The 22332-nt window shown below is 42.9% G+C and overlaps 1 protein-coding gene across 5 annotated transcripts in view; it reads left to right on the forward strand.

Annotated features, from left to right (window-relative positions):
- Positions 1 to 14610: 14610 nt before the first annotated feature.
- The window catches only part of MAK (male germ cell associated kinase), a 57311-nt gene continuing 49589 nt past the window's right edge, over positions 14611 to 22332 (forward strand). For 2 of the 5 annotated variants that reach the window (XM_075921268.1, XM_075921267.1), the window contains exon 1: positions 14611 to 14817. The gene's annotated coding sequence lies outside the window, so the exon portion shown is untranslated. The remainder of the gene's footprint in view (positions 14818 to 22332) is intronic. The other 3 variants (XM_075921265.1, XM_075921266.1, XM_075921264.1) reach the window with 2 other exon arrangements.

Here is a 22332-nt window from a genome sequence, read left to right on the forward strand (position 1 = left end):
ACTGGCATCAATTGCATTCATTCTCCTCTCTATCTGCGCTCATATATGAATGTCAGGGTCAAAATATCTGCCCATCAACTCTTTGGCTCAGAGGACAGATGATAAAAACTCTCCCATACATAAGTCTTCTATGAAAAATACACAGCATGAGGACAATTGCAGCCCCTATAACAGTTTAACGTTAAAATTAAGTGTCTACTTGTTTGTTTCTACATTTGCAGAATTAGTTTTAAAAGCATCTCTCTCAGGCCAAGCAGCATCCTAGAAGGAGAAATGTTCCCCCTCACTCCTGAGAAGCAGCTCCTTCTCCATTAATCATTCCATTAAAGCTTGGTTTCTGGTCCTGCCTCAGTCTGATGAGATGGTCGCCCCATCAGCCCACATTGTATTGTATTTTGTACATCTTTACCTATTAAATTCCAGTTATTGTGGCAAAGCCTTACTAGACAATAGCTTTCAAATCTCAGCCACCTGTGGCTACAGTTTCAGATGGACTATGAGAGCCCTACTGAGTAAAAGAGCCACCTGTCCCTTATCCAAGCTGCCCTTTAAGTGAAACAGGGCATTATTTTAATGGAAAAGTTTTCAAGACCTATTTTTAAATGGCCCTTACCCACAAATGTCAGCCTAACATAGCGACACGCTGCCATGACTCCCAAGAGATAGCTTAGTGATGTTTTCACAGACTGGTTCTGGGTACCACAAGCCACAGAAATATATGCACTATAACTAAATCATATGTCTACACTTGTACTGTGTTTTGTGGTCCATCTTATCTTACTTCTGTCTTTAGTGACACATGATTTCATGGGTAGAGTTTAAAGAGAAGGATGATCTAATGGTTGGTGTGATGGCCTAGCCAAGGTCTTGGGAGGCCTGCATAGAAGTCCCTGCTCTGCCACAGATTTTCTGTGAGACCTTGAATAAGTCATTTGGCCTCTTTCTACCACATTTCCCCCTTTATATGGGGATAATAGTACTTCAGTACCTCACAGGTGCTCACATACTGTGGTAATAAAGACTATGAAAGTACCTCATAGATACATGTATAACCAAGACTGCAATTGCCACCTCCTCCCAGTTGCAGATTTAAAGTACCCTTTTTCTTTCAAGATGTAGGGGTAAATTCTGCTCTCAGCTTAACAGAACGTTCAATGCTTTTCTTGGAATGCTGTAGTTTTTTAAAGGGCTGGCTAGCTTAATGGATGGTCCACCACAAGTTTAACAGCTCTTTTCCACAACATGGAGCCAATGCATGCCTTTAGATATACCTTCCTAGTTTCTTACTATCCGTTGCGGCTATACGTGTATCCAACAGAATTGGTAGTGCTATTTTTGGCACATTCTTCCCTAAACATGAGGATGGAAGATTAATCACTATAGTTGGATGGAATGCTTCACCTGCCTACAGCAGCATCTATGAGACTATTGTATTGTTTTATGTCTGACTAGCTGAATTTTCTCCAGAATTCCCTTCAAGGTGAAGGTGGTAGGAGCAGAATATCTAACCTGGCATTGTGCAGACATTACAGAGACTTTCCTGTGCCTAATAAGGAATATCCTCCACAGTGCTGGACAAAAGGAAGCTCAGAGTTTCTGTGGCTCCTCAAACCATGAGGCTCATTTGCCTACAGTTGACGGGTCCTTAAAAAAGAAAGCTCATTTTAAACTCCAGAGGTAGACACAGGAGAATATTGCCGGAGATGTGGGGTTGAAACGGGGTTGTTGGTCTCCTAGACAAAAATGAAGGCGGGGATCAGGAAGGAGTCAGTATCTTAGAAACCTTAATATGGAGTCTGGCTTTAGGAACCCATGTACGTGCCTCCATTTTCCCAATGATATAATAGGGTGGATACCTGCCTAATGTACAGAAGCAATGGGAGGACTGATTAATGACTGTCTGTACAGTGCTTGGTATTATGCTTAGAATTGTGAGAAATGATGAGGGCAATTTAACCTGACATCTCACAGATGAATGCAGTGGATCTGCATAGGTGTAAAGCAGTACAGCATAGAATTTTTTTCACATTATACAAACTCACACAAATAAACAGAAGCTAAATCCAGTGTGTAGAACGCCCTCTCCCTTCCCCCCAGAGTTTTACACAGCTCTAGGAATGGAGGATGAGTTTGTGAAGAGATAGATTTCTTTTGCAAAGGTTGGCACAAGAGCAGGATATTAATATCTTTAAAGATCACAAACAAAGAAGCGTCACCATCAGCTTTCAATGGAAAATAAGAACTGTTGGCTCTGTGCATATTTTTGTGTAAAATGAGTAGGAAAGCAGGTGCAGGAAGATGCTCTCTCAAGACCTTTGGCAGAGTGTACAATGTTCATTGCTCTTCATGGATCTCTTAGTCCCAGGCTGTTATCTTTCATTTAGTGTCCTGGTTCATAGCAAGAGCAAAGCACATTACCTCTGTTATGTCTACAGGGCGAAATGAAGTGCTAACAGATAGGCACAGGTTGTTGACCTCACTATTTTGTGGTGTATGGTTATTTGGTACAAATAAGGACAGTGCCTCCTGAGACCATTCTGTTCTTTTACATATGAAATGCCAAGGCCTGGTACCAAAGCACAAAACATGAATAGAAACAAAAAACTGATAACAGGGTCTGGTTTTATATTTGCCACACCTGGAAATCTACCATTCACATCAGTTTAAAATCAGATCTGTCACTTGTTCCAGATCATCTGTTAATCATGTTGATTACAGTAGTAACTTGGAACCAATCAAGAACAGAGCCCCATTGTGCTAGGCACTGTGTAAACACAAACATAGACTATGCCCTAAAGAGCTCATAATCTAATGATAAACACCTGTAGGAGAAAAGCAGAAAACACATTAGTTTGTGGTAAACACCCTGTAAGTACCATGATTATTTATGTACTTGGGGCAGTGGTGGGGAGCTGTTAGGCTAGGACAGAAATGGGCAAAAGTATCTTTGCAGGCTAGATCCAGCCTGCCAAACGGGTTGATCCAGCCTGCAGAGGCCCTGCCGCTCTCCCGCACTGCCAATCACGGCCTGGGGACGGGGGTGGGAGTGGGGAAGCACACAAAATTTCTTCCACCGTGCCACCTCCCTGCAAGGAATGTGCGGTGCTTTCAAAGTGCCAAGCACTCCTGGCAGGTCAGGAGGGCTATGTCTACACTCGCGGCTTTTTGCGCGAGAAATGTGCAAATGAGGCTAACCATGGAATATTGCTGAGCCTCATTTGCATACCTAATGAGTCGCCATTTTTGCAGAAGAGGCTCTTGCACCAGAAGGAGCTGTCTACACTGCCCCTTCTTGCACAAGAAAAGCCCTCTTGCACAATGCTGTTATTCCTTAAAATAATCGGCATAGCGGCATTGTGCAAAAGGGTTTTTCTTGAGCAAGAAGGGGCAGTGTAGGCAGCTCCTTCTGGCGCAAGAGCCTCTTCTGCAAAAATGACGGCTCATTAGGTATGCCAATGAGACTCAGCGATATTCCACGCTTGACCTCATTTGCATATTTCTCATGCAAGAAGCCGCGAGTGTAGACATAGCCAAGGAGACTTCCCACGTTCCATTGCCCCCACATCCCTGATTGGCCTGGAGCATAAGGGGAAGCTGGTGAAGTCACCTCCCACTGCCAGGGGCATGGGTGCTTAGGGGGAACCTTTGGAAGGGGGCAAAAACTTCACGTGCTCCCTCACTGACAGACCAATCATGGTCTGTGGGTGGGGCTACAGGGAAGTATCCTGGCCCCGCCCCTTCCACCTGAGACTATTTCAAAAATTTCTGAAGTGGTTGCCAGTAAAAAATTATTACCCACCCCCGGGCTATGATAAGATAAGTGGAAAGACAATGGAAGGGAGGTTAGGAGAAGCAGACTGTGAATAAGGAGCTAAACAGAACAGGTAAGCAAATGTCTTTTTTTTTTTTTTTTAAGAGCAGACATAGAAGGACCATACACTGCCCTAGAACTGCAAGAAACCCTCCTCTTGGTATCAGTGCTGCATCCATATGTTTAATAAGTACTATATGGCTGTAACAACCTGAACCTACATAGACAATTGCATTCATATAGCCTTCTCTCCATATGTTTTTTTTCTACAGAATCAAAACCTGACTATAGAGAACTTCTGCATAATGTACCTTTCCTTTATTTATCACTTCTTTGAAATTTAAAATGTCATTATTCTTATATTTAAGAACTAGGGCTAAAGCAGCATTAAGGTTGCAAAATCCTATGCAAAGAAGTCAGGAAATTTCAAATCTCTTGCAACATTATTTCAACAATGTTATGTATTTTACAGTATGCATCAAAAACCCAGAGTAAAAAGGGTAAAAAATAAATTTACAAAGTGAAAAAGGAATAGAAAATGTTACAATGTGAAACATAGTTTAAATGGCTAGAATAATGGATGTTGGGGGTTTGTAGGTGAGTTTTGTGTTTATATAAAACAATGTACATTTTGTGCACATTAAAGACACATTTTAATTGTGTTCTTCACTCCACACTATTCAGCAATTGCTTGTTTTCTTAAATGAATTTTTAACCAGGCACTGTGTTTTTCTATATGTTTGAAAAGCACCTAGGATAGTAGGGCTGCTACTGAAAATTATTGCACACCCTGGCTGCGTCTAAACTGGCAAGTTTTTCCGCAAAAGCACTGACATTCTACTGTCCAAAATCAGTGCTTCTTGAGGAAATGCTTTGACGTTCCTGTTTGGGCAAAAGCCCTTTTCCGGAAATGTTTTTGTATGAGAGGGCCAGTGTAGACAGCTAAAAACTGTTTTGCGCAAAAAAGCCACGATGGAGAAAATGGCAAACAGGGCTTTCTTGTGCAAAACCGCATCTAGATCAGCACGGACACTTTTCTGCAAAAAGTGCTTTTGCGGAAAAGCGTCCGTGCCAATCTAGATACTCTTTTCCGCAAATGCTTTTAACGGAAAAATGTTTCCATTAAAAGCATTTGCAGAAAATCATGCCAGTCTAGACGTAGCCCTTTGGTATAGAGGCCCCACTGGCTATTTAGATGGATTTCTGCTGCTGGTGTATTTTTAAAAAATTGCTGTTAGTTTTTCAGTCTTTAACTAGTTACTCTTCACATTTTATTTTATTTTTGGCTTCCAAATTACGTTTTTACACTTGACTTACTTTGCTGTGTTTTATGTTCCTTTCTATTTTTCTTTGTAGGACTTAACTTACAGTTTTTAAAAGATGCCTTTTTGCCTGTAATTGCTTATTTTCTTTGTTGTTTAGCCATGTTGGTAGTTTTTTGGTCCTCTTCCCATGTTATTTATTTCGGGTACATATAATTTAAATCACTATTTTATTGTTTTTAAAACTTTCTGTGCAGCTTGCCAGCATTTCACTTTTAGAACTGGGCCTTTTCATTTCTCTTTACCTAGCTTCCTCATTTTTGCATAGTTCCCCTTTCTGAGGCCGTATCTCCACTTACTGGAGGATGAATGCTTTGGTGATTGATCTTCTGGGGTTAGATTTAGTGGGTCTAGTAAAAATCCACTAAATTGGAGGTTACTCCTGTCAGCGCGGGTATTCCTCATAGTTGCGAGAAGTAAGAGAAGTGGATGGGAGCATATCTCCTATCAACCACTCGCTATAGAGATGGTGCCAAGCTCAGCGTAAGGTACATTGAGTCCAGCTACATTATTTACATATCTGGAGTTGCATACTTTAAGCTGACTTTCCCACTGCAGCGTAGACCTGGCCTGAAGTTCAGTACTACTGTGGTGGGCTTCTTTTGTTGTTTCCTCTGACTTGCCCAGGGATGTTAAATTTAATTATACTATTACTATTACCAAGTGGTTCAGCTACATACCCATCTTGGACCCAATCCAATGCTCCATTTAGGACTAAATTAAGAATTGCCTCTTCTCTTGTGGGTTCCAGGACCAGCTGTTCCAAGAAGTTGTCATTTATGTTGTCAAGAAACTTTACCTATGCATTCCATCAAAAGGTGATATGTAACCAGTCAACATGGGGATAACTGAAATCACCCATTATTATAGAGCTTTCATTTTACTAGCCTCTCTAATCTCCCTGAGCATTTCATAGTCACTATCACCATCCTGGTCAATGATTCATAGTATATCCCTACAGATATATTCTTCTTATTACAGCGTGGAATTATCTATAGTTATTCCATGGTACAGTGTGGTTCATTTAAGATTTGTACTATAATTGACTCTTTGATTTCTTTCACATATAGAGCCAATCCCCAACCCTCCTGACCTATTCTGTCACTCCTATATATTTTGTACCCTAGTATTACCAGATTGCACTGATTATTATCGTTCCACTAAGCTTCTATGATATATAAATATCCTTATTTAATACCAGGCTCTCAAGTTCATCCATCTTAGTATTTAGACTTCTATCATTTGTATACTGGCACTCATGAAATTTCTCTGCCATTTAGCAGCCTGCAATTTGATAGTTCCTTAATTTACATTTTATTAGGAGGTCTGGAATACTGAGAATGGCACTTATTCCTATGCATGTGTTAAATGTTTTATTAGACCATTGCACTTCAGATACAAAAAGCTTGAGGAAATTTCTATGACAGCCAGTCAGGAAACCAGACTGTCTATTTTGGTTCTGACATGGGCTTAAGTAACGTTAAACCAAAATTTTGCTGAATCAGAATTGAGTAGTCAACAGTGAATGACTAACAAAAGCTATCAGTGACACATCTGGTGTATATATGCTTGGGAAATAATTTCAAGGTCGCATCTGAGGTACGTTTGTAATGTCACACACAATACATCAAAAGCTGCAGCTATATACCAGTAAAAACAATGCTATTGTATTTTCTTGGGGTCCCTGTTGGGTATTAAAGAATCACAAAACACTCAATTGCACCTGATTTTAAAATTTGACTTTTTAAAACAGAGTAAGGATTTCCAATAATTAAGTACGAGACAGATTCTGTTGCCTGTAATATCAGTGGCAAAACTTCTGTTGATTCCAGTTAAAAGACGATCAGTCCCTGATCAGCAGTCTGGCCAGCTCCACTCTTCTTTAACACCCTCTCTATAGTGTGCTTGGAACCCCCAGTGCACATTCTACAAACACACTCAAATTTAATTTGGACGTATATGTGCACAACAGACAATGCAATAAGAACATGGCTCCCCTTGTTCAAACTGATCGACCTCTCATAATTGGAAATCTTTGAAACCTAATTTGAAATCTTTAGTTGCTCATTTATAAACCCTCAACAAAAATATCTATGGGTCTTCATGCCGGGTTTCATAAATTATATCTAAAACTAGAAAGAATACACATAAATCAGCCATTTAACATTAATGTGGGGGGAGGGAGGGAGGTCTGTGGGAGATTTAAACTTTGTGACACAAATCAACTACCTTGGCCCAACTCTAAAGGGGTCAAAGGCAGAGAATTTATAAAGTTCTGTAAGGACTTTACATTGAGTTTTTTAGCTCTACAGCAGCAGAGTCAGAGACAGTTAAGACTAAAACTCAGATTTTTCTAACTCCCAGTCCTACAATCTTTACCAATACACAAACTATCCTTTCTTTTAAAAAAAAAGATTCCCCTAAAACCTAAATAATGCATTCAGCCTATTATATGTATTTCAAGTCCCCAAATAATCACAGATTAGCCAGCAAGGTAAGATTTTAAAAGGTTACCTTTCCATGAGAATTTTTATCTTAATGAGAAAGAGGGAGTGGGGAGAAATATGCTTAAAGAGGCATGAAGCTGCTGATTCAGTCATTGTGCCTGATATCCATCTTGTAGTCAGGATATTGCATGGTGTTGATGATAAGCAATCTGCCAGGGGGCTCTTTATTGTGGTTTCCTTGCTGTTTATTTTCCTTTCTTTTTATTTAAACAAATGAGCAAAATAAAAATATCTTATCCTGATTAAGGGCCTGATTCTGCTTTCTCACTGGTATAAATTGAGTGAGATGGAATTACAGGCAGTCCCCGGGTTACGTACAAGATAGGGACTGTAGGTTTGTTCTTAAGTTGAATCTGTATGTAAGTCGGAACTGGCGTCCAGATTCAGCCGCTGCTGAAACTGATCAGTTTCAACAGCGGCGGAATCTGGACGCCAGTTCTGACTTACATACAGATTCAACTTAAGAACCCCAGCTTATTGAAAAGAATCCTTTAATGCAGGGCTACTCAACACACAGCCTGTGGGCCATATGCGGCCTGTGGCCCACGATGTGGTTTGGGTTTACATGGGTCAACGCATAGCCCGCAGGTGGGAGCCAAAACAAAAAAGTAGTCAATATAATGGTCTTCTATTGATATGCGTTTTAGTAATTAAATACCTGGACAGTCATTGCTCATTAAAAGTGCTGTCTTATGGGTGGAAATCGGGTAAATATTGCATTTTATTAATATCAGCAGAACTGACTTAAATAGGGCTAGTGGGTTGTGTAGTCTTGCCTTAATCTTTGTATTCATGCCCATCAGTGTGAAAGAAGCTATTTGGATATATTTGCATATATATTTGCATGCATATGCAACCACACTTAAGTTAGAACATAAAAATGGCCAAGCTGGGTCAGACCAAGGATCCATCTAGCCCAGTATCCTGTCTGCTGACAGTGGCCAATACCAGATGCCCCAGAGGAGGGAACACAACAGGGAATCCTTGCATGATCCCTCCCCCTGTCATCCACCCCAGAGAAACAGAAGCTATGGACATCATTCCTATCCATCCTGGCTAATAGTCACTGATGGACCTAACCTCCATGAATCTATCTAGCTCTTTTTAGAACCCTATTAAAGTTCTAGCCTTTAATAGGCTAGAATAAATGAGCAGAGATTATTCACCACATCTTCTTGCAAGGAGTTCCACAGGTTGACAGTGCACTGAGTGAAGAAAAACTTCCTTTTGTTTGTTTTAAACCTGCTGCCTATTCATTTCAGTTGGTGACCCCTGGTGCTTTTATTGTAGGAATAAGTAAATAACTTTTCCTTATTCACTTTTTCCATATCAGTCATGATTTTATATACCTCTATCTTATCCCCCCTTAGTCTCCACTTTTCTAAGCTGAAAAGTTCAAGTCTTTTTAATCTCTCTTCATATGGGACCCATTCCAAACCCCTAATCAGTTTTGTTGCCCTTTTCTGAACCATTTCCAATGTCAATATATCTTTGTGTGGCCCTCCCAAAGTTGAGGCCCTAGGCATTTGCTTTGAATATCATTGTGGCCCCTGAGGCTTCCAAAGTTTAGTAGCTCTGCTTTAGTGATAAGTATAGCTATTTGTTTAAACAAAAATTACAGAGGAAAGATTAGAAGTGGGCTGGCTTTTACCCATATGACCACAGCATACTTGTAGGACTTTCATTGGCCCAGCTAAAATCAGATACCTTTCCTATTCAGCAGCAAGTGCTTAATTTTAATCATTTGCTTAAATCTCATTGAAGTCAATGAGACTCATCTTCAATTTAAGCCATATGCTTAAGTGCTTATCTAAATGAGAATGGATTTTAGCATATGTTTGGCTACATTAGGGCCTAAATTTGTCATTGTGCAGATATTAGCAATTTGGAAGTTAGTATATTTTTAACTTGGAAGTTATTGTCTTATCCCTCACCTTGCTTTTTGAACCTGTTTTTACTAATATGCCATTTTTATTGTTCTCTTAGTCAATCAAAGGAACAGGCATATTCCGTTTTAAGAAAAAGATGCAGTTTACTTCTAGGTTCAGCAAACCATCCTGTGGTTTTAGAAAACAAACGTTTTAGCAAATGTTCTGCATGGTTGGCTTGATGTGGAATCAATTAATCTGTCAGCACCATTTACACCTATCAAAAGGTTACCAATCTTGTTAATGAATGAAAACAAAAATATTTATAATTAAAACAACTTCTTACTGAGTGCTCCTAATCTGTCTGCACAAGTAAAGGAATGGTAATTTCCCCAGCTTTGTAATCTTTCAACTGCATGGAAAGGACTGGAACCTCTTTACTTTGAAAGTTTTAAAACATCTCACTTCCTTTCTCTCCTCAGTGATGTGACTGGGAAAAAAAGTGTAAAAATATCTCTCAGAAGTAAAAGAGAGAGAAGAAAGAAAAAAATGACCTCCTAGGGGCCTCATGTGTGGAACTTGTGTGTGATAGGCATGGTACACTCAATACTTTTATGAAATCTATATTTGCTGCTTTTTTATGTTATCAACTCCACTGTAGGAAAAGTATTGCTTTGCTTACAGAGCATATTACTCCTCTGCTGGGGAGATGTCCAAGATTAAAAAATTTTACATACTTATGCCAGGTGGGGGGTTCTGGTCTTCATAGGTTTTTAAATATGCAACTATCATACTAACATTCACTTTTAGAACAATATGCTTGCCTGCATCTATCTTTGAGTGATACAATCTTAACTTTTTGACACTAGGTCAGATATACTATGGATCAGTGCTATGAAACAAAAGCTCACATCCCAACAGAAAGATATTGGCTTGCACATTATTTTCTTGTAATTTGATATAACTACAAGTAAACCTCTTTCATAATACTCAAATCCTTTTACATTATTCTTTTGATAGAATTTTCTCATAGTAAACATACAAATAGATCCTGTTATAAATGAGCAGAGATTATTCATGCCATTGGTAAAAACGGAGCACCTGATTTTTTCATTGAAATACGTCTATCTACAGTTCTGCCTATTTTAGAAACACCTGATGATTAAAATGCAAATTTGTGTAAAACACTTAAAGAAAAGGGGTTGATTGTAATCTGTGCTATAAAATGAAAAACACAGGACAAAGACTAGACATACAGTAGAGATGGAAAATTACGTCTCCCAGTGACCAGATCCATACATTGCAGTAGTTTAACAAAGGAAAAAGCTTCAAAGCCTTGGTAATGGCAGCTGCAAACTTTTAAAAGTATTACTGAAGGTGAGGGCACAGTCTTGCAAACACTCAATTAGTCAGGTGAATAGTCCCACTATTACTTGCGTTGACTTCTGTGAGATGAGACCCCAAATGTATGTTTTTCATGTTAGAGGAGCAGGATGAATTAAAATAAATTACCTGTAAAGGAATTTTCAAATAAGTAATTTACGTTGCCAGATGTTTAATAAATTGAGGCCATAATTATGCAAACTTTATGTGAAAATGTTCTTCACATATGGGCCACAAGTACAGATTTGAACGTGTAACCTTGTAAACGGTTAACTAATGAGCCTGGACTCATCCGTTAACAGTCAGAGTTACACACAGGATCATGGTACTTGCTGGGAAATGGCTTAAAAGCTGGTTCCCCATGCACACTGACTCCGTGAGGGCCAGCTGCTGCCCTGCATGTAACCACTGAAATTTTCAGAGGTTACAGTTACTTAATTACACACATTTTAACATCCCTAGCCACAATTACAGACACTATGGCTACATCTAGGGCTCTTATTCCTACTTCAAAGTAGGAGTAAGTAGGAATTATTCAAAGTAGGAATAAGAGCCTCCGGAAAAGGGCGCTTTTTCCGGAGGATCGGGGCCAGTCTAGACGTTCTTTTCTGGCTTTTTTAAAAGCCGGAAAAAAGCGGCGGACATTTTTATTTAAATGCCGCGGGGGATATTTAAATCCCCCGCGGATTTCCCTACGACGACTCATGAAATTTACATGCCCCTTCCGGAAAAGGGGCCAGTGTAGACGTAGCCCTAGACTACATCCCTTTTTCGGAAAAGGGAAGTAAATTAGATGTATCGCAATTGCTAATGAAGCGGGGATTTAAATCTCCCCCGCTTCCTTAGCATAAAAATGGCTGCCACTTTTTTTCCACATGGAGCTTTGTCGGAAAAAAGCGCCAGTCTAGACGCTGATCTTGCAGAAAATTTCATAGAGGGATAAGGGATCTTTCGGAAAAGGCTTTATTTTCCGCAAGATCCGCGTCTAGACTGGCACTTTTTTCTGACAAAGCTCCGTGTGGAAAAAAGCAGCAGCCATTTTTATGCTAATGAAGCGGGGGAGATTTAAATCCCCGCTTCATTAGCAATTGCGATACGTCTAATTACATCCCTTTTACGAAAAAGGGATGTAGTCTAGACGTAGCCCATGAGAAATAGCCTAATGTTCTGGGTACAGACTAAGGAATCAGTATACCTAAATTATAATTCAAAACAATCATTATCAGAGGCCCTCAAAGGGTAAAGTCCTTGGGTAAAGTCACATTTGATGACGAATTCTGGTCCTCTGCTTCCATTGCTCTTTGTAAAACTGAGATACTTATCCTCATCTGTGTTTTGACATTTAACTAGTGACAGTTGGTAGTACATGGATAGTACTCCTTTTTATGCTTGGTCTAGTGATATAATGCAGAATTAGAATAAGTTGTAGTTCACAGTGTCTTTTTTGGTTTGGATTTGAATACAGGCAGTCCCCGAGTTACTACGTTGGATCCCCACATACAAACGGGACTTTTCTCGCCACGGAGGACGCGGGCGGCGGGACCGCCCAGACACGCCGCGATCCCTGCCGCCCGCGTCCTCCGCGGCTTTGCTCCACGTCTCCCTGGTCTGCTGGGGTGTGGGGGCTCAGCTAGTGCGCCCCCCCCCAGCAGACCAGGATTTTCTCGCAGCGAAGGACGCGGGCGGCGGGACCGCGGTGCGTCTGTGCGGTCCCGCCGCCCGCGTCCTCCGCGGCAAGAAAAGCCGCTCCGCATCTCCCTGGTCTGTTGGGGGGCCACCCCAGCAGACCAGGGAGACGCAGAGCAAAGCCACGGAGGATGCGGGCGGCGGGACTGCCGAGACGCGCCGCGGTCCTGCCGCCCGCCGCACGCGTCCTCCGCAGCTTTGCTCCGCGTCTCCCTGGTCTGCTGGGGGGGAGGCGCAGCTAGTGCGCCCCCCCCCTAGCAGACCAGGCTTTTCACACCAACGCCTGGGGCAGAGCAGCTGGGGTGCTGCCGGGTTGGTCCTGCAGCGCCGCTCCTCGGCGCTACTGGACCAACCCGGCAGCACCCCAGCTGCTCTGCCTCGGGCTTCCTGGAATCAGCTGCTGATCAGTTTCAGCAGCAGCTGACTTGGGAACACCTGGGGTGCTGCTGGGTTGGTCCCCGCAGCGCCGAGGTGCGGCGCTGGGGGGACCTACCAGGCAACGCCCCAGCTGCTCTGTCCCAGGCGTCCAGATTCAGCCGCTGTTGAAACTGATCAGCGGCTGATTCCAGGAAGCCCGGGGCAGAGCAGCTCTGCCTCGGGCTTCCTGTAGTCACCCGCTGGTCAGTTTCAACAGCGGCTGAATCTGGACGCCAGTTCCGACTTACTTAAGAACAAACCTACAGTCCCTATCTTGTACGTAACCCGGGGACTGCCTATAGTTAAAATCTTATTTGCCTAAAACAGAGAGTGAGAAAGTGAAAATTCTAGCTAGTGCTTATTTCACCTTCTACTTATCAGAAGTGTTAGCAATTTGTACTGTCTCATGTTACAAATTTAGTGATGAATATGTATTGCTCAACTAGATTATGGTGGTGGTCCCATTTAAGTTAACAGCACTTCTTGTGTCACCAAAACAAGCAGGATCTGACTTTCTCGACCTAATCCTGTAAAGCAGCAAGCAAGTTCACTTCCTGCTGATTTCTACTGTTTTTCTAGACACAAAGAGCAACTGTGCACTTTAATATAATTTAGATAGAAACAACAGTTATAGTAAATCATTTTTCATGTATGCAGTCTCTCACAATACCTCATCCAGTCAGGCTCCTAGCTATGACTGCTCTCAATACAATAAGTAAAAGTAGATTCTGTATGCATTTTTGGTTTTTGTAACATACTACTGTATCAATCTCTCAAAAATTGCAGCTTCACTAGCAGCCTGCTAGAATTCTGAATCTGCAGTACTACCTACATAGAAACAGTTACAGCGCTGTGCAAATTAATGGGAGTAGGAGCAAGCCTTGTGTAAGGAAAACTAACAAGGTAATGGCCTGATGCTGAGCATCTGTCACTCTTATTGACAGCAGTGAGACTTGTTTGTGATTAGTGCCTTCCCTAATCATCAAACCCTTAAAGTTCCCCATTTGAACTCTCCCAGTAGGAGCCAGCCCCAGATATGAAAGTCTCCTAAACAGGTGTTGGTGCTGGAGGAACATTTCTCTTGAAAGACACCCCAATGCAGGAAATCACCTTTACTGCTTAAGATCCCTTAAGTGCTTATCCAGTGCTTTCTGGGAGTGGAGTGAGAGCTCTTCTGAGTTGCAGCCTGCAAGATTAAGGTGCAGCAAGAGTCAGAAGTGGGTTTGAGGTTTCTGCCCTGCAGTCTATGGACTTGAGTTCCTTATTCTGAAACAAAAAAAAAATCTCGTAGCGGAACTACAGGCTTGGCTCTTAGTCTCACAGCCTCCCCCCCCCCCATGTGGTAAAGGAAACCGGTCCCAGAGATGGGCTTTCTTCCCCCACCACTGAGCTCCTAGCTGGCTACCGCAGCCCACCGCCTCTCACCATAGAAAAAACTAGGCAGAGAAACGGCAGCAACCTCCCAGGCTGCAAAGTAGCAAAACGCCCCCTGCAGGGCGGCCCTTGCAAAGAGCAGGTGTCCAGCTGGGGGCGCAGACCTGCAGGATGACCGCACGCGCACACTCGCCAGGTGCTGCAGCCTGACTACTACGCCCTGCCGCGTCACGTGGTCAGCCCTCCGGCCGGAAGCGGTGGCGGGTTCTCTTCTCCTTGCCCCGCCCCACGCGTCCCCCGGCGTCGCCTAGGAGACGCCGAGTCCCACCTCGCCCGCGCAGGAGGCGCTCGGGGCAGAGGCGCCGCTTGGCCGTTCGAGGTCGGGATGCGCCGCGCGCCGCAGGGGCCCGAAGGGGGCGGCTCCGACACCAGCGGCCAGGAGCGCAGCAGTGAGTGGGGGCGGGGGGACATGGGGCTTGGGAGCATGCGGGGGGCTGGGGCGGGGGCTGGGGGGACAAGAGGGCGCTGGGGGGCAGAGCGGGGGGCAGGAGGGCGCTGGGGGGCAGAGCGGGGGCAGGAGGGCGCTGGGGGCAGGGACTGGCTGGCTAGGGGTAGCAGGGACCGGCTTGTCACCTCCAGCTGGTTGTGTTGTGTTTTGTCCCGGGGGAGGTGGGTTGTGGGGCGAATCGGAGGAGAAATTATTTCCCGCCCCCCAGAGTGCATGTGTCTGTCTGACTGTGCCCCGACCCCGTGGTGCAGCCTGACTTGCCCGCTTTAAAAAGAGCGGTGCTGCCGTTTGCTCGCTTGCTAACCTCACACAGCCTGGACTCGCCAGACTCCCGCCGTGGCTGTTTGACTCCGGGCAAGCCCCTCCACATGTCCGAGCCGGGCATGAAATGCCTCGTTTGAATCGCGCAGGCAGAGCATCCCCGGTTAGGGAGACGGTGTAAACAATTTCCCTAAAGTTAGTCCTAAAAGGAAGTCTACTGCTTGCATGTGAATGTGATGCGCCTTGCATGTTCTATGACTGTTTTGTCCGCCACTCAACTAATAAAGCCGCCACAGCCTCTCAGTGTCAGTCAACTCTTCTTAAAGCTCTGAAAAGTCAAAGCAAGAATACCTCCCCCTTTCCCTCCCCCCCCCCCCCCCCACACATCCCTCAGACTGCAGTCCTTCCTCTCAGACAATGCCCCTTCCATTGCCGGCTGTAAAAGTCAGTGGGAATTTTGTTTGAGTAATGACTGTAAACTCTAAATAGAATGATGATAGCTTCTGCAACCCATACTTGTATTAGGTTTCAGAGAGGTAGTCTGTTTCAGCAGAAATAAGGAGTCTGGGACACTTTAAAGACTAATACATTTATTAAGGTATTCGCTCAAAGCTTTTGTGAGCTACAACTCACTTTCTCAGCTGTGTGTAGCTCATGAAAGCTTATGCTCTAATACCCTAATACATTTGTGCGTCTTTAAAGTTTCACCAGACTCCTTGTCATCCTTGTATTGTTTATCAAAGGGCCTGATTCTTCACTTCCTTACTGTACTTTATGCCAGTGGAGTTGATCCTGCTTTTAGAGTATGTGAAAAGAGAATTGGGGCCAAGTTCTAATTCTGTTCAGATAAAGATACAACATACCAGGAGCCCAGTTCTGCTTCCATGAGAGTAGGCCCGAGCCCTGATAATGTTGAAATGATCAGTATTAATGAGGTGAGTCTGATTTTTATCTGTGAGAACTAAGATAAAACTTCTAAGGAAATCTTGAGTTTCACATCTTGAATAAGTGAGAGTTGTGGCCTCGATTTCAAGATGAGCATGCGGCTTAATTCTAAAGGGGGAAATATGTATTCTGCTGGCAGACATGAATATAAAAATGAAACTGTGTACCAAATCTTTTTAAAAACAAGTTAATTAATCTCATTATTATATGTATAAGAACAAATATTCTTATACTATGGTCCGGAATGTGAATTCTTTACTAATGTTCGTATGGAGTTACTCTCATCAGTTCCTGTACTCCAATAGAAGAGTACGGCTGCCAGAATTGAGCTTTACATGCTGGTCCCTTATGAGATTCAACAATGTGAGTAAGGGGTTTACAGTCTGTCAAAGGAAATGTGGATACACATCTTAGAACTTGGTTAGTATCCGTTGTAATTAAAATGTATACTAAATACACAGATGTCTTTCCGTGACACAGGCTTTCTTAAAATTTGTTTTATTTTTGTTTTTTTAAATATTGCTACCGCTTTCTTAATAAAGCATTTTTTATAGAACAGGATAATTTGGGGTCTAATTCTGCCAGTTTTACTCATCTTGATTAGTACCATTGATTTTAATGATCAGTGTAAATAGGATTGGCAGAATTTGGGCTCTGTTTTATTTATCTGCTTTAGGCTCCTTACTGGATAGTATTTTCTAATCTGCTTGTAATTTACTATATTTTATGGCTTGAATAGCTTGTCTTTTCTTGCAGGCAGCTATTGAATCTGTTCCTTGGAAATGCACTATAAGTGTACTTCAGGGACTTTAGTTATTTGTTGTTTCCCATTTAATTTTCTCAAATAATAAACATTTTAAAATCCAAGATGGCATTATTGGCTGTTACTATTGCTTAAATCAAATAATAATTAATAAAACAAAATTGTTACAAATTTGAAAATGTGCTTATGAAGAATTCTGCAAGTGTAGGCAGACTATTTGTGTCTTCTAAGATATTGCCGTTTGTCCTCTATTTGTCCTCTGTTTTAATCCTTCCTTAATCCTATATGAAGAGATTATAGACAGTGTGTCACTCTGAATAAGAAACAATCTGCTGTTTACAATAGGCTTTCTTCTTTCAGGTAGGTACTAAAGGTGATGCTCCACAATGTAGTGGCATATTTATTTCACAGAGCTGTATAGGATTCAGGACATGAGGTTGTGCAAAACAATGAATGAGCCTGATCCTGCTTAACTAACAACAAAACTTGCATTAACTTCAAAGGGTTCAGGATAGATACTCCTGCTGCTACCAGGGGCCTGACCCTACTTTTCTTATACTACCCAATCACTTGTTTTGATTCCAGAGGCAAGACAGGATTGGGGCTCTAAACTTGCAAAGACAGATATTTGCGCAGGGGAAAGAATTAGTTCTGCTAGTTTAGCATGTGTAGCATTTATTTTTTGTTTAGTGTGCATTTGACTTAGTAACAATCATTTAAAATGTTGGAGATCAATTTAAGTTATAAATAGGGATCACTAGGATATCTGTTTTTCCTTTACAGAAAGGAAAGCCCAATAATGAGAACATCAGTTGGGTATATTTTATGTGAAATATATATTGTTGTGTACAAATGTCTATACTGGAACGTTGTATTTTTGCTAGTATTATATAAAACCACCTGGCATCACCCCGGGGAAAATATAGTAAAAGCTGTGATAAATGAACTACGTCAATTACATTAACATAGCATATTGTATTGGCAATACTTTTATTGATATATTACTTTAAGAAATTAACATAGCTAGTGTGCTTACAAAACGACAAATCCCATAGGGTCTCTTTTCTCAATCCCCACAAATCAGGAAGGCCCATCTTCCCTTAAAGACTCTATGCAAACTAATGCTTCAGCTTCCTTGCCAGAAGCCCTGAGAAATGGAGGGGATGTCTCCTGTGCTCTACAGCAGCAGCAAATTACTGCTCCCCAAATAGCCACTCTCCGAGCGCCTTCAGTGCATGCTCCATGGGACAACCTGAATGGATTTCCTAGTGGCAGCTGGACCAGTTGCATTGATCAGACAAAGTGAAACACCTTCAGACCAGGTGCAATGAGTGATATCTAGATGATCAGAACACACACCACCTGAACATACCTGTTCTAATGAGAACAGGCTGTTGTGAGTGAACTGTGTCCTCCTCAGGTTCCACGGTGCTCAAAACCTTGTCCTCCTACCCACCTCTTCTTTGTACTGTGAGCTGAATCCTGCAAAGTGCATAATGCCTATGGCACTTGCTGATAATGTACACAGCCCTGCCAGGAGAACACATGCAGCTCAAAGGAGGGCAAGTGGTGGGATGGCTCATTTGGGTGTGGGGGGAGGGAAGCAACTTTAATTTCCAGAAGGGATTCAGTTGAAGTCCGGCTGCGTGAAGATGTTGAGAGGCTGTGATAGTTGGAGGCTTCTCCCAGCCACGGTTAGCAAGGCTAGACTCCAGCCAGCATCAGCCACATTTGCGTCTGTCCTGGAGACCTGCTGGTGCCCTAGTATAGGGGAGGTTGCTGATTCGCTTTCCCACTGCAGCCTCTCCCCCATGGGCTTTCCCTTAATGGTGCTGCAGGTGCTCACATGCTTTATCCTCTAAGATTTCATAGTTGCAGTTTGTGATATGCTTAACAGAAGAGTTCAGCAAATGCTTATGATAGGCACTACTAAAAGATAATTATCAGTGGGCCCAATTGAGGCTCTGGGGGAACCGATTTAGAGATATAAGCAATCCAGTGATTTAAGTTAGGAAATCAGTAGTATCCGTGCAAAATTTGGTGTTGCTTGCTCTTACTCTTTCGGAAATCTTTCGGAATTATCAGTAGGCCCAATTGGGGCTCTGGGGCAACCAGGGGATACGATTTTGAGATATAACCAATTCAGTTATTTAAGTTGGGAAATCAGTAGTATCCATGAAAAATTTGATGTTTCTAGCTCTTACCATTTCAGAGATCTTTCAGGCCAAACAAACGTTCAGAAATATTTGTAAGATTGGATAGCTTGCCTTTTCAATGTAGCATTTTTATTTCACCTGTAAATAAATTGTGTGCATGCACTAAAAGCAACTGTTTTGCATGCAGTTGGGACTTGATATTTTGAAGTGCTGAACACCCTCACTCAACCTTATTCTAAAGTCAGTTTAGAGGTAAGGGTGCTCAGCCTCTTGGAGCATCAAATCCTAGAAAAAACCTGTGTTGGATGAGTTTGCTGTCTATAAGGCAGACTTCAAAATTACAAAGTTTTGTTCACATTTTAAAATGCAGTTTACGCTCCATAGCACAGTAATGCTGAAGTGGCATTATTACATCTAAATATGAAAGAGATGAGATGATTGGCATCATTTGATTTCAGCCTTTTGTATCTGACAGTATGGGCAGATTGAATGTGTGCCAGCAGGAGTACCTCATGGTAAATAGGACAGTCAACTATAAATTAAAACCAAAACATTTGTATTTGAATTGCTTCTTACCTTGCTAAGATTACCATTACAGATAGATATTAGAAAGAAATATGTATGTTGGAGTGTGTTTACTTTTGGCATTTGACAGTGTTTTGTCCCTACCTTATCAGATAAAGCCCAGTCCTGCAAATGTATGTTAGTAATAATTTTCTTGAAAGAGTCCTAGTATCCTGATGTGTATGTGTTTGCAGGATATGGGCCTTATCTGACAATTCAGCAAAAACAGAAAACCTCTTTGGGTTAGGAAACAGGCCTTGGTGCTTGCACAGAGCCTCATTGAAATTGAAATTAAGGCTTTAATTTCCCATCTTTGTCTCAGCTACAGGGGGTGTCTTTTTCTTTGGAGAGAAACTTAATAAAAATATGTGACCATAAACACCTGAATGAAATTTATCATTTAAACCTTTTTTAGCTAATCATGCAGATTCAGGGCAACTATAACATTTCATGGATTCATGTAAATTACAGCAAATTGTGTTGATTGAAACAAAAGTGGGGGGAAGTGAAAATCTTGAACCAAAGTGGTGTTTTTCAGGATGGATTCATGAGGGGATTTTAAGTATCATCCCTGTGCTGATTGCGCCCCTCTTTAATCAGGTGGATAGGGTACTCACCTGGTAAGTAGGAATACCAGGTTTGAATCTCCTTTCTGAACAGTGAAATAACGAGGGTATTATGCGCCTGAGGGCAAAGGCAAAATTTGTGCGCCCCCCCCCCCAATCATTTGTTACGATGTATAAGTTATTTATTTCTAAGTCAGCAAAAATAAAAACGTAAGTAAAAAAAAAAAAAAGAACCACCCTCAGCTGGACCCCCTCCTTGCCTGTCCCGCCGCCATGTGGGGCTCCCTCCAGCGCATGGGGCCATTCCACTTCCAGCCAGACTGATGTGCCCTCTGGCCAATCAGTAGCTGCAGTTTCTCGGCGGGTGAGCTACAGGTGAGGCCCAATGGGTGGTGCCTTGGACCAGCTGGCGGTAAAGAGGATTGTGGGGGTTGTAGTCGCAGAGGGAGCTTGTGCGCCAGCTGCATTCTGCTCATGCTCAGCCTGATCCCCCACCCTATGCATCACCCCCACTGGGTGCTTTGCACTCAGTTTCTATTTCCTGCAAGTGCAGAAGCGTCTGACACCCGTGGGGTCCTAGCACTGTCCTTCCCTCTGCTGTCTGGCTGGTGCCCTCAGGGTCCTGGCACCATCCTTCCTGCCACTGTCCGGCTATCAACATACTTTTGGCAGCTAAATTGGCACCTCCCCCTAGCATGGCGCCTGGGGGCAACTACCCTTCCCCCCCCCCCACTTCTCCTCCCCTGCTCCACCACAGTTCAGGACAGATGGCTGAGGATGGAAGTATGTGTTGGAATCAGGTTTGAGAGGAGAGGAGAGGCTCAGGGCAGGTGATGGGGGATGCAGGAGTCAGAGTAGGGGGTTGGGAGGAGGGGGAGCTCAGGAGAAAGGATGGGTGCATTCAGAGATGGGGAAGGGCAGCCTGGGCCAGTGGGGATCGCTCACCCTTCCTACTGACTTCTTCTGGAGGCCAGCCAGGGATGGAGGAAGGCCATGCACTCCACCCACTGGCTTGTCCCCAAGGTGAGGGAGAGGCTGCACGCCCTGCTTGCTGGCCTCTTCCCGGGGGCTAGCCCAGGGTGGGGGGAGCTACTCAAGTCAGCCCCACTGGTGCTGCTCAGTCTTGGTCCATGGTGGGTGGGAGAAGGTCACACAGGCTGACCCCACCAGCACTCTCTGATCCCAGTCCAGGAGGAACCTGGGGGGCATACAGGCTAGCGGTCCCCACACCAATCTGGGGGAAGAAGGGAAGGGTCATGCAGACTGGCCCTGGTGAGGCTCCCTGGGCCTGACTGGGCGGGAGGGGAACTGGGGCTGCACTGCCCAGCGTTGGCAGTGCTTCTGGGGTGGAGGGCATAGCAATGGGACCTGCATGGCTTCCCCCCTTTCCAGTCCGATGCTGCGGCTGAGGACCAAGTTGGAGGAGTTTGGGGAATGGGGACTGATGGCTGGCAAGATGGCAAACCTTGGCCCCACCTAGCCACTGTCTTCCTTGAGTCCATCCTCCTGTGGTTACTCTGCAGTATAGCTGTCCCTCCAATCATCCCCCTCCCATTCCATGTTATGTAGAACAATCTAATTCCAGGCATATCCTGTTTTTCTGGCACAACCAAACCCTGATCTTGCTTGAAGTTAGGGTAAGAAGAAGCTAGATACCAAATTAGGTAGTCCTAGCTCTTGCTGGTTAAGAGGAATTCTTGAAGAAATGGACACACAGGCAGATAGATGCACAAATCTCTAAAATATATCTGTAGATTAATATATATGTTATATAGTTTCTGATGTTTTACATGCTAAGTGTAAATAACCATGCCTTCAATGAGCTTTCTGAAATAAATCTTTGCAATTTGTTTTTTTTCTTTTTTGAAAATAGCTATTTTTAAAGCATAACTAAAACTAAGCAAAAAGATATTTCTACCATGAGTAATCCCATTGAAGTTAATGGGCTTATTTATGATAGTTAATCTAAGAGTAAGTGCAAGGGTTGCAGAATTTGGGCCTAAAGTTACGTATCTCAGTTGGAAGTATAATGTAACAGGTTGAAGATTTGAAATCTTTAAGTTTTTTGCCTACTTAAAATTACCACGATAACTTATTTTTTTCCCTAAATCTTCTGGGTAGGGTTGCTATGCACTATTAAGTGTTTGTCTTATTTAATCACAGAGGTTGCTGCATTTCAAAATGAATACTTTATACTCTTT

This window comes from Pelodiscus sinensis, chromosome 2, assembly GCF_049634645.1.
Source record: "Pelodiscus sinensis isolate JC-2024 chromosome 2, ASM4963464v1, whole genome shotgun sequence".
Classification (NCBI taxonomy): Eukaryota; Metazoa; Chordata; order Testudines; family Trionychidae; genus Pelodiscus; species Pelodiscus sinensis.